Below are 9,369 nucleotides of genomic sequence, written 5' to 3' on the forward strand. Positions count from 1 at the left end.
GCACTCCGGAAATTCTATCACAAACAAACAATAGCATACATAGGCACTCAAGCATAGATGTAACGGTAAAACTCAGATGAGAAAGATCAAATTGAAAGTTCAACTGAAGAGCTTCGATTTGCAAAAAGAATTGATCAAATCGGAGCTACAGAACTGAAACTATGATCAAAAGAACTTTGAATTCAAATCTTCTTGAATCCGAATTTTAAATTGTCAAAACCATGTTCAAGTTGATTAACTGGAAAGAGGGCTTCAAGGTGAAGATTTTGGCGTTGGTTTCACTGGATTTGAACGAACGGTTAAAAAGTTGCGAGGGTTTGAAGATCAGGGGCTAATCTGCGATAAAAGTAATCGCGGATAGGTCCCTGGCCAAAAATAAAATAAATAGAAAAATCTATCGGACGAACATTCGCTAACAGAGACTAGCAAACGAATTCGTTTGTTAAAACAAACTAACGAACGAATGTTCGCCAAATAACCCTAACCGAAGAAAAACCAAGAAAACCGAACCGATCTAAAATAAAAAAACCAATCTAGGGTTCTAAAAAACCGAATGGTTTATACCTAAAACCGAAAAAACCCGGTGGCAGCGAAGTCAACGGCGGCGGCTCGGAATTCCGACGAGGCGGCGATGTCGGCGCGGCGGGGCAGTGGCGCGGCATGGGCAACGGCGCGGGCAGCGGCGGCGGCAGCACACGGGCGGCGGCAGCGGCAAGCGGCGCGGGTGGCGGGGCTGGCGATGTGGGGCCGGCGACGGGGTTTATAAAGAGAGGGTGCGGGTGGCTTGGGAGAGGGGCTGGCGGCGGTGCGGAGTCCGGGCGGGACACGGCGGCGGCGGTGCGGCTCGGGACTCCGTCCCGAGTCAGAGCGGGAAGCGGTGCGGGGTGCGGGGTGCTGGGCTGGCCCGGCTCGTCTAGGCCGTTGGCCCAGTTAGGCGACACGTTTTTTATAAATTCCGTCGAAAAGGAAACATCCTAAATAAATAAATAAAAATTCTAAAAATGCCAAAAACAATTTTTACCGTCTAAATAAAATATTTAGAACATAGTGAACATTTTTGTGGCCTAAAAGTGCAATTTTTGAAGAAAAAATGCATATTTTTCTAATTCAAATAAATCTCGAATAAAAATCAAAATAAAATATTTATTTGATTTTAACATTTTTCCTCCAATATTTCTTTCATTTTGGAGAAGTCATACTATCTCCTCTCTTTTATTTTTATATTGGAAATATTTTGGAGAGAAAAATATTAAAACCAAAATGATCCTCTTTTCAAATATGAGAAGAATTCAAATATGAAAATAGTGAAATCCCCACTCTCTCTGTGGGTCCTTGAGTTGCTTAGGATTTCTAGGATCAACCCAAAATGCAAATAAAATATGATATGCATATGATGACCTATGTATAACATTCCAAATTGAAAATTTGGGATGTTACAAACCTACCCCCCTTAAGATGAATCTCGCCCTCGAGATTCGGGTTGGTTAGAAAATAGGTGTGGGTGATCTTTCTGCAGATCATCCTCTCGCTCCGAGGTGGCTTCATCCTCGGTATGGTGGCTCCACTGAACTTTACAAAACTTGATAATCTTGCTGCGTGTGACTTGGCTGGCAAACTTGAGAATCTTGACAGGTTTCTCCTCGTAGGTTAGATCACTATCTAACTGAATTGCTTCCAAGGGCACTGTATCTCTCAGACGAGTATCCGCCATCTCTGCATGACATTTCTTCAACTAGGAAACGTGAAACACATCATGAACTCCTCACAGTCCTTCGGGTAATTCCAACTTGTAGGCAACCTCTCCCATACGTTCCAAAACTCGGTATGGTCCTACAAATCTTGGAGCTAACTTTCCCTTAACTCCAAAATGTTGAACTCCTAGAAGAGGTGACACACGAACATATGCTCTATCTCCGATTTCATAGACTACTTCCTTGCATTTTCATTCTGCATAACTCTTCTGTCTGACTGAGCTACCTTTAGTCTATCCCAAATCAACTTAACCTTCCCTTTTGACTCTTTGATCAAATCTGGTCCAAACAACTGACAGTCTCCAACTTCATCCCACATCAATGATGTCCTGCACCTCCTTCCATACAAAGCTTCGAAAGGTGTCATCTTCAAACTGGCGTGGTAGCTGTTGTTGTATGAGAACTCCGCGTAAGGCAAATTATCATCCCAACTAGATCCATAATCTAGCGCACAAGCTCTCAACATGTCCTCTAGAATCTGATTGACTCTCTCGGTCTGCCCATCTGTCTGTGGATGAAAGGTTGTACTAAACTCTAGCCTGGTACCCAAAGTCTGGGGCAACTGATGCCAAAACTTTGAAGTAAACTATGTCCCTCTATCTGATACGATGGTCCTCGGAACTCCATGCAGACATACGATCCTGGTCATATATATCTTGGCCAACTTTGCACTTGTATAGGTAGTTTTCACTGGGATACAGTGAGCCACTTTGGTCAAACGATCCACTACTACCCAAATAGAATCATATCATGATCGGGTCATGGGCAATCCGGTGATGAAATCCATGCCAAGCTTGTCCCACTTCCATTCAGGTATCGGCATAGGCTGCAGTAATCCTGCTGGCTTCTGATGTTCTGCCTTCACTCTCTGACATACATCACATACGGCTACATGTTCAGCAATATCTTTCTTCATACCAGTCCACCAGAAACGCTCCTTCAAATTCAAATACATCTTGGTGTTTTCGGGGTGTATTGATTATGGCGAGTCATGAGCTTCCTGAAGTATTAACTTCCTGATCTCTGCATTATTTGGGTACATAAACACGGTCCTCAAACCATAAGGTGTCGTGCTCATCCCCTCGAAAACCCTTGCCTTTTCCTTTGCTCATCTTCTCCTCTATCTCAGCAATTTCCTTATCATCCTTCTGAGCTTCTCGAATATTTCCCAATAATGTTGACTGAACCTCCATTGCTACGACAAAACCTCTAGGGACTATCTCCAAACGAAGCTCCCTGAGATCTTCGGCTAACTCCTTTGGTAATCCTCCGCTTGCGGGGGTATTGGCATAACTCTTTCGGCTCAAACTGTCTGCTACGACATTGGCCTTGCCTGGATGATAGTGCAACTTCAAGTCATCTCCTCTGCCTGAGATTCAGCTCCTTCTGTGTGAAAATGTACTTCAAACTCTTATGATCCGTGTACACATCACATCGATTTCCAATAAGAAAGTGTCTCCAAGTCTTGAATGCATCAACTACAACTGCTAACTCCAAATCATGCGTGGCATAATTCAACTCATGCGGTCGAGGCTGACGTGAGGCGTATGAAACCACTCTTCCGTCTTGCATAAGTACACCCTCAAGTCCTAAGCGAGAAGTGTCGCAATACACTTGGAAATCCTTACGTATATCCGGCAGAATCAGCACTGGGGCTGGAACCAAACGTATCTTCAACTCATGAAAACTTGCATCACATTCATCCGTCCATTTGAACTTGGTGTCCTTCTTCAACAACTTCGCCATAGGCTTCGCAATCTTGGAAAAATTCTCATTGAATCTCCGATAGTATCCCGCGAGTCCCAGAAAACTACAGATCTCTCCTACTGAGGTGGGTGCTAGCCAATCGGTGACTAACTGAACCTTGGTGGGGTCTACTGCTATACCTTCTCCCGATATAACATGTCCAAGGAATCCAGCTTCCTTCAACCAAAACTCACATTTGCCGAACTTAGCATACAACTGATGTTCCTTGAGCTTCTCGAGAACTAAACACAAATGCTTCTTGTGTTCCTCTTCATTCTTCGAGTATACCAAAATATCATCAATGAACACCACTACAAACTTATCCAAAAACTCCATGAACACCTTATTCATCATACTCATGAAATAGGCCGGGGCATTAGTCAACCCAAATGACATAACAGTATACTCATATAGCCCGTACCTTGTGGTGAAGGCTGTCTCAGGTATATCCTGTTCTCGGCTCTTAAACTGGTGGTATCCTGATCGCAGATTGATCTTGGAGAATACTTTTGCTCCTAGCAGCTGGTCGAACAAATCATTGATCATCGGCAGTGGGTACTTGTTCTTGATTGTTAATTCATTCAATGCATGATAATCAACAACCATTCTCAAAGATCCATCCTTCTTCTCAACCAAGAGCACTAGGGCTCCCCATGGTGATGAACTTCGTTGAATGTATCCTTCCTCCAATAACTCCTTAATCTGCTTCTTAATCTCCTCCAGATCATTTGCGGGCATCCGGTATGGTCTCTTCGATATTGGTCCGATGCTTGGCAGCAGCTCTATCAAAAACTCAATGTCTCGATCCGGCGGCATTCCTGGTAGTTCCTCTGGAAATACATCTGGGTAATCCTTCACTACAGGTACTTCCTCCTGAAGAACTCCTGAGAGGGAATTTACTTGGGTCCTCCTAGGCGCATGCCTAGATACGTACTTAATCATTTTTCCCTCCGGGGTGGTGAGCAGAATTGACTTACTAGCACAATCGATATTTCCTCCATACGTCGATAGCCAATCCATTTCTAATATCACATCCAATCCTTGCGACTCCAGAATTATTAAGTCTGAGGGGAAAACATGCCTACCTATGGTCAATGGCACCTGAAAACATCCTTGGCTTGCCATATACTACGCTCCTGGCGAGCTTACTAACATAGGTGTCCTAAGAACTTTAGTGGGCAACTTATACTTATCCACAAATCCCCTTGATATGTATGAATGCGATGCAGCAGTATCAAAAAGAACGATTGCAGTAAATGACTTAACCAAAAACTTACCTATAACTGCATCTAGCTACTCTTCAACCTCCTCCACGTTCACGTGGTTCACTTGTCCCTGTTGAAAGGGTTGGGCTTCTTCCCAGAGCTTCCGTTGCCATTTCCATTCTTTGCTTCAGAAAACTCATTGACATAGTGTCCAGTCTTCCTGCACTTGAAACAAGTAATGTGACTTTGGTCCTTCTTGGCGGGTGTGGCTGGGTTAGAGCGGTTCTGATTGCTACCTGCTCCATTCCCGTTTCTATTCTTGGAGCCACTATGGTTATGCAAACTTCCTCCATTGTGCGTGTGTCCTCCATGGTTATGGGTATATCCTCCCGACTTCAAGGTTAAACGAGGCTTCTGCTGAGCTCCTGAATTATAATTTCCTTGTCCATACTTCCTTTTGCGACTCTCAATCTGTTGCTGCTTCCCTTCAATCATAAGAGCCTTGTCTACCAACTCCTGGTAGTTGTTAACTGTTACCACCATTAACTGCATACTCATCTCATCATTCAGCCCTTCCATAAACTTCTCCTGCTTCACGGCATCTGTGGCCACATCATCTGGGGCATAGCGGGCTAACTTACTGAGCTCATCCACATACTGCCCCACAGTACGATTTCCCTGGCATAAGTTGCGAAACTCACGCTTCTTCATACTCATAGCTCTAGTTGAGACATGTCCAGTGTAGAATGCTTGCTGAAACTGCTCCCAAGTGACATTGGCTATGGGAAAAGTGGCTGTGTAATTCTCCCAACATGAGGTTGCAGGTCCATCCAATTGATGTGTGGCAAAATGCACCTTCTTAGCATCTGTGCAACCTGCGGTGGTCAACTCCCTTCCAATCCTGCGTAGCTAGTCATCAGCAACTATCATCTCAGTGCTACTGGAAAACACCGGCGGTTGCAACCTCAGAAAACGGGCTAAGTTGTCAACTGGTGGTGGTAGCGGTGGGTTGTTCTTGTTGTTGCCTTGGTTCTGCACTAGTAGCTGCATCAAGGCATTCTGCTGTTGGATCAACTGAGTGAGCTCCGGTGGGAAGACAAATCCAGGGGTCACGTCTCGGAGGCATCTGATGGGTTTTAGAGGGGAGAGATTAGAATAGAATGAGGTCTAGTGAGAAGGCACTACCCATATGCACATGATACAAACACATTCATATCACACCACTCAATTCAAACAAGGGCATACAAACGATCTAACTATCGTTACAAAAGTGCTCGGACTACTACTATATACATGGGGGTATACTACTGATAATATGGTGGTCATCTAGAAATTTTGATCGGTGGAAGACTCTATGATATCCGCTCCAGCTTCGTCTTCATAGTCATCATCACTACTGTCGGGGTCGGAGTCGGTGTCGTTGATGATGATGTAGTCCTTAGGATGGTCATCATCTCCTCCTGGCACGGGGTCTCCCATGAATACTCCTACCTTCCTCGTCAGGTCGTCATTCTTCTCCACTAGTATTGTGATTTCCTCCTCGTATCCATCACGTGTAGACTTGAGTTCCTCTTCTAGCTCCATGTTCCTAGTCATCACCTTCTTTAGGTCTTTCATGCTTGCGCACATCTGGTTCTCCTGGCGACGAATGTGCTAGTTTAACTCCTGGATGAAAGCTGCAATGGACCTGTCCCTCCTGGTACTGATCATCTCTCATTTCTCATCTCGGCGCCCACATATCTTGTAGATGGTTTCCTTAAGTTCCTTGTGATAAACTTCGCTGATGCGTCCCACGGTGATGTGGGCTGCCATGCTCTTTCCTATACTCCAGGTTGGTGCATCAAAGGAAAACTCTATGGGCTCAGTAACTGGCATGAATGTCCTTCCTGAAACTTGAACTCGAATCATCCAACGCTCCTCTTCTAGTAAGTGGCGGTGTAGGTCCCAGTGAAGCTTGGTATTCCGATGTTCAGGTACGTACTGACTGTTGACACCAGATTTTGACACGGCCAAGAACTTAATTAAGATGGCCTTAAATGGAGAAGTGCTCAAAGTGAGAAATTTCTGTATCGTCAAAAGGAGAAACTTTCATATTTGGTCCATAGCCATCCGGTCTCATCTCTAAGGCTGAAGTTGTGTTTGAAGTACTCAGATTTTGTATTCAGAACACTATTCGGCTGATTACGCCCCCAAGATGGCCTCATATGAGAAATATTTCTACAAGGATTGTCTTCATCTCATCGAGACAATCGATTTTGATATAAAAACGTCTAAATAGGAGTTCGTATGCAAAAGTTAGAGCCAAAACAATGTGCTGCATAAGTTTGCCCCGGAAGTTCTGGGCAAAACTTCCGGGGAGGTTTCGGGCTAAACCGAAAGTTTGCACGCGGTGCGCCCCGAAAACTGGAATTTTAACATTGTTTGCAGATTTGCGGGGCCGATTCCGACATCAAGATGACCTCGGATGAAAAAGTGATCAACTGAAGAGTTTTTCTCCATTGCAAGATCTACAACTTTGCTTTTGGGACCATCGTCATCCGAAGTAGTATGAGACCTGCAGATTCAGTCCAAGAGGGCTACTTGATATAATTTCAGGCCAGAAGTTCTGGGCCAGACCGGAAGTTTCGGCCCTCGTAGTCCGAGTTAGGGTAACTTTTGATGATTTGGACGTGATTTGAGTCCTTTTCTTGTATGGGAAGTCCACCCGCCTCATATATATGTAAGGGGTGACGGCCGATTGAACAACACACAATCGAACAAATCATCTACCACTTTTTACCTTACTTTTATCTCTCTCCCTTGTTCTTCTTCTTCCTCATTCTTCGTCTATTCATCTTGTTGCAGGGCGGCGAACCTCGAGGGCCTAGGGGCGGTCAGGTCAACCTAGGGAAGCCCATAGCCGCCGTGCGTCCAGACGGGGTCCCTCCCAGGCATGTGGGGTTTTGGGTCCTCAAAAAAGCCCGCTGGATTGCCTACGTACCGCGCTTCCAGCCGGGTCTCCTTCGACGTGAGCTGCGGTGCATCACCCCCGGCGTCGAGGGTACACGGTGACATGTTCGTGTGTGAACAGTGACTTCCTTCAAGTGTCTCCCAAAAGGTATGTCTTCATCCGGTTGTGCAAACTTGTTCCTTGAGTCCGCCATCCAATAGAGTAGAAAATGGAGAGGAGTCAGAAATGAGTAGAGAAGAGTGACCTATGGTTATCTTAGTGGTCGTGTCCTACAATCAGCGTGTGCTCTGATACCATCTTGTCGTGATCCGACCTCATATGGTCAAATCTCTGTGCGTAAGTGTCATCCCTGGATCGGTAATGCTGACACACACAGTACTTGAAGACTTTATAACAGAGTGCAATCACACACTTATTACATCGAATGTCTCACAAGAGAACTTATTACAATAATATGGCCTAAGGCCATCTAAAAATGTTAACAACGGAAGACTTGGAAGATAAAGCGAGTCCATCAACTCCAACGGCATAGCTGAATGCACGACAAATGACCTAGCGCACCTTACTCTTCGTCTGAAAAGTCTGCAAAATGATATGTGGTAGCCCGAAACGGGTCAGCACATGGAATATGCTGGCAAGATAACACAATAGAGCAATGAACAGGTAAATGCTATCACTACATGCATATATGGCTGGTGGAGGCTCTATGGTTATAATGTTTTTGCGAAAATCCAATTTTTCCCTACAACAAAGGAATATATTTTATTTAACTATCATGGTAGTTGATAAACATTGGGAATGGTAACCCCATCTCAATCCCAATTAAACAGTAGTTAACAACCCAACAAATTAATTTAGAGTGATGAGATCAACATGATAATCCAAGAACCAGATACTCAAGATGTCCATAACCGGGGACACGGCTAACCATGATTAGTTTGTACACTCTGCAGAGGTTTGCACACTTTTCCCCACAAGACTCGATCTCCTCCATTGGATTTCTCGCACTACATGGTGTTTGAGAAACGGATGACTGAGACACAGTCTTTCAGAACCATTAACTCTTTTCTCCGTGTAGACAGTTACACCTACTTTCCCCTACATCTGCTAGCCTACCATTGAAAGAGGTCATGCATCATACTCAACTATGATAGATCCCATAATAGCTTGTGGCTGCACACGAAAGTTTCTAGCATGAAAAATCTTATGATCCCTTTGAGCCTGGGTGGCGAACCAAAGGACAACACTGGTATATCCCCAGGTGCCCGCAACCAATCCACCCAGATGTGTATTTAAGTAGCCACCTTAAGTTAACCATTAATTAACAATCTCACATCTGTCATGGATCACTCAAACCAAACCACGTCTACGAGCATAGCATAGCAATATAAGCATAACGTAGAAGTAACTCCCAAGGGTTTGATAATAAAAGGGTAATAGGTTCTACCTCATCATCTACTTCCCAATACCCACAAGTTAAAAGACCCTACTCATGCAATGTTTGAGGATTGTATCTAATGCATAAAAACTGGGTAATGAAGAAGTATGATCAAAGTGTTACTTGCCTTGCTGACGATCTGCAAACCCTAGAGACTCGTAGTAGCACACTTCGCACTCCGGAAATTCTATCGCAAACAAACAATAGAATACATAAGCACTCAAGCATAGATGCAAGGGTAAAACTCAGATGAGAAAGATCAAATTGAAAGTTCAACTG

This window comes from Triticum urartu, chromosome 2A (assembly GCF_056163025.1).
Source record: "Triticum urartu cultivar PI428250 chromosome 2A, HENAU_Tu73, whole genome shotgun sequence".
NCBI lineage: Eukaryota > Viridiplantae > Streptophyta > Magnoliopsida > Poales > Poaceae > Triticum > Triticum urartu.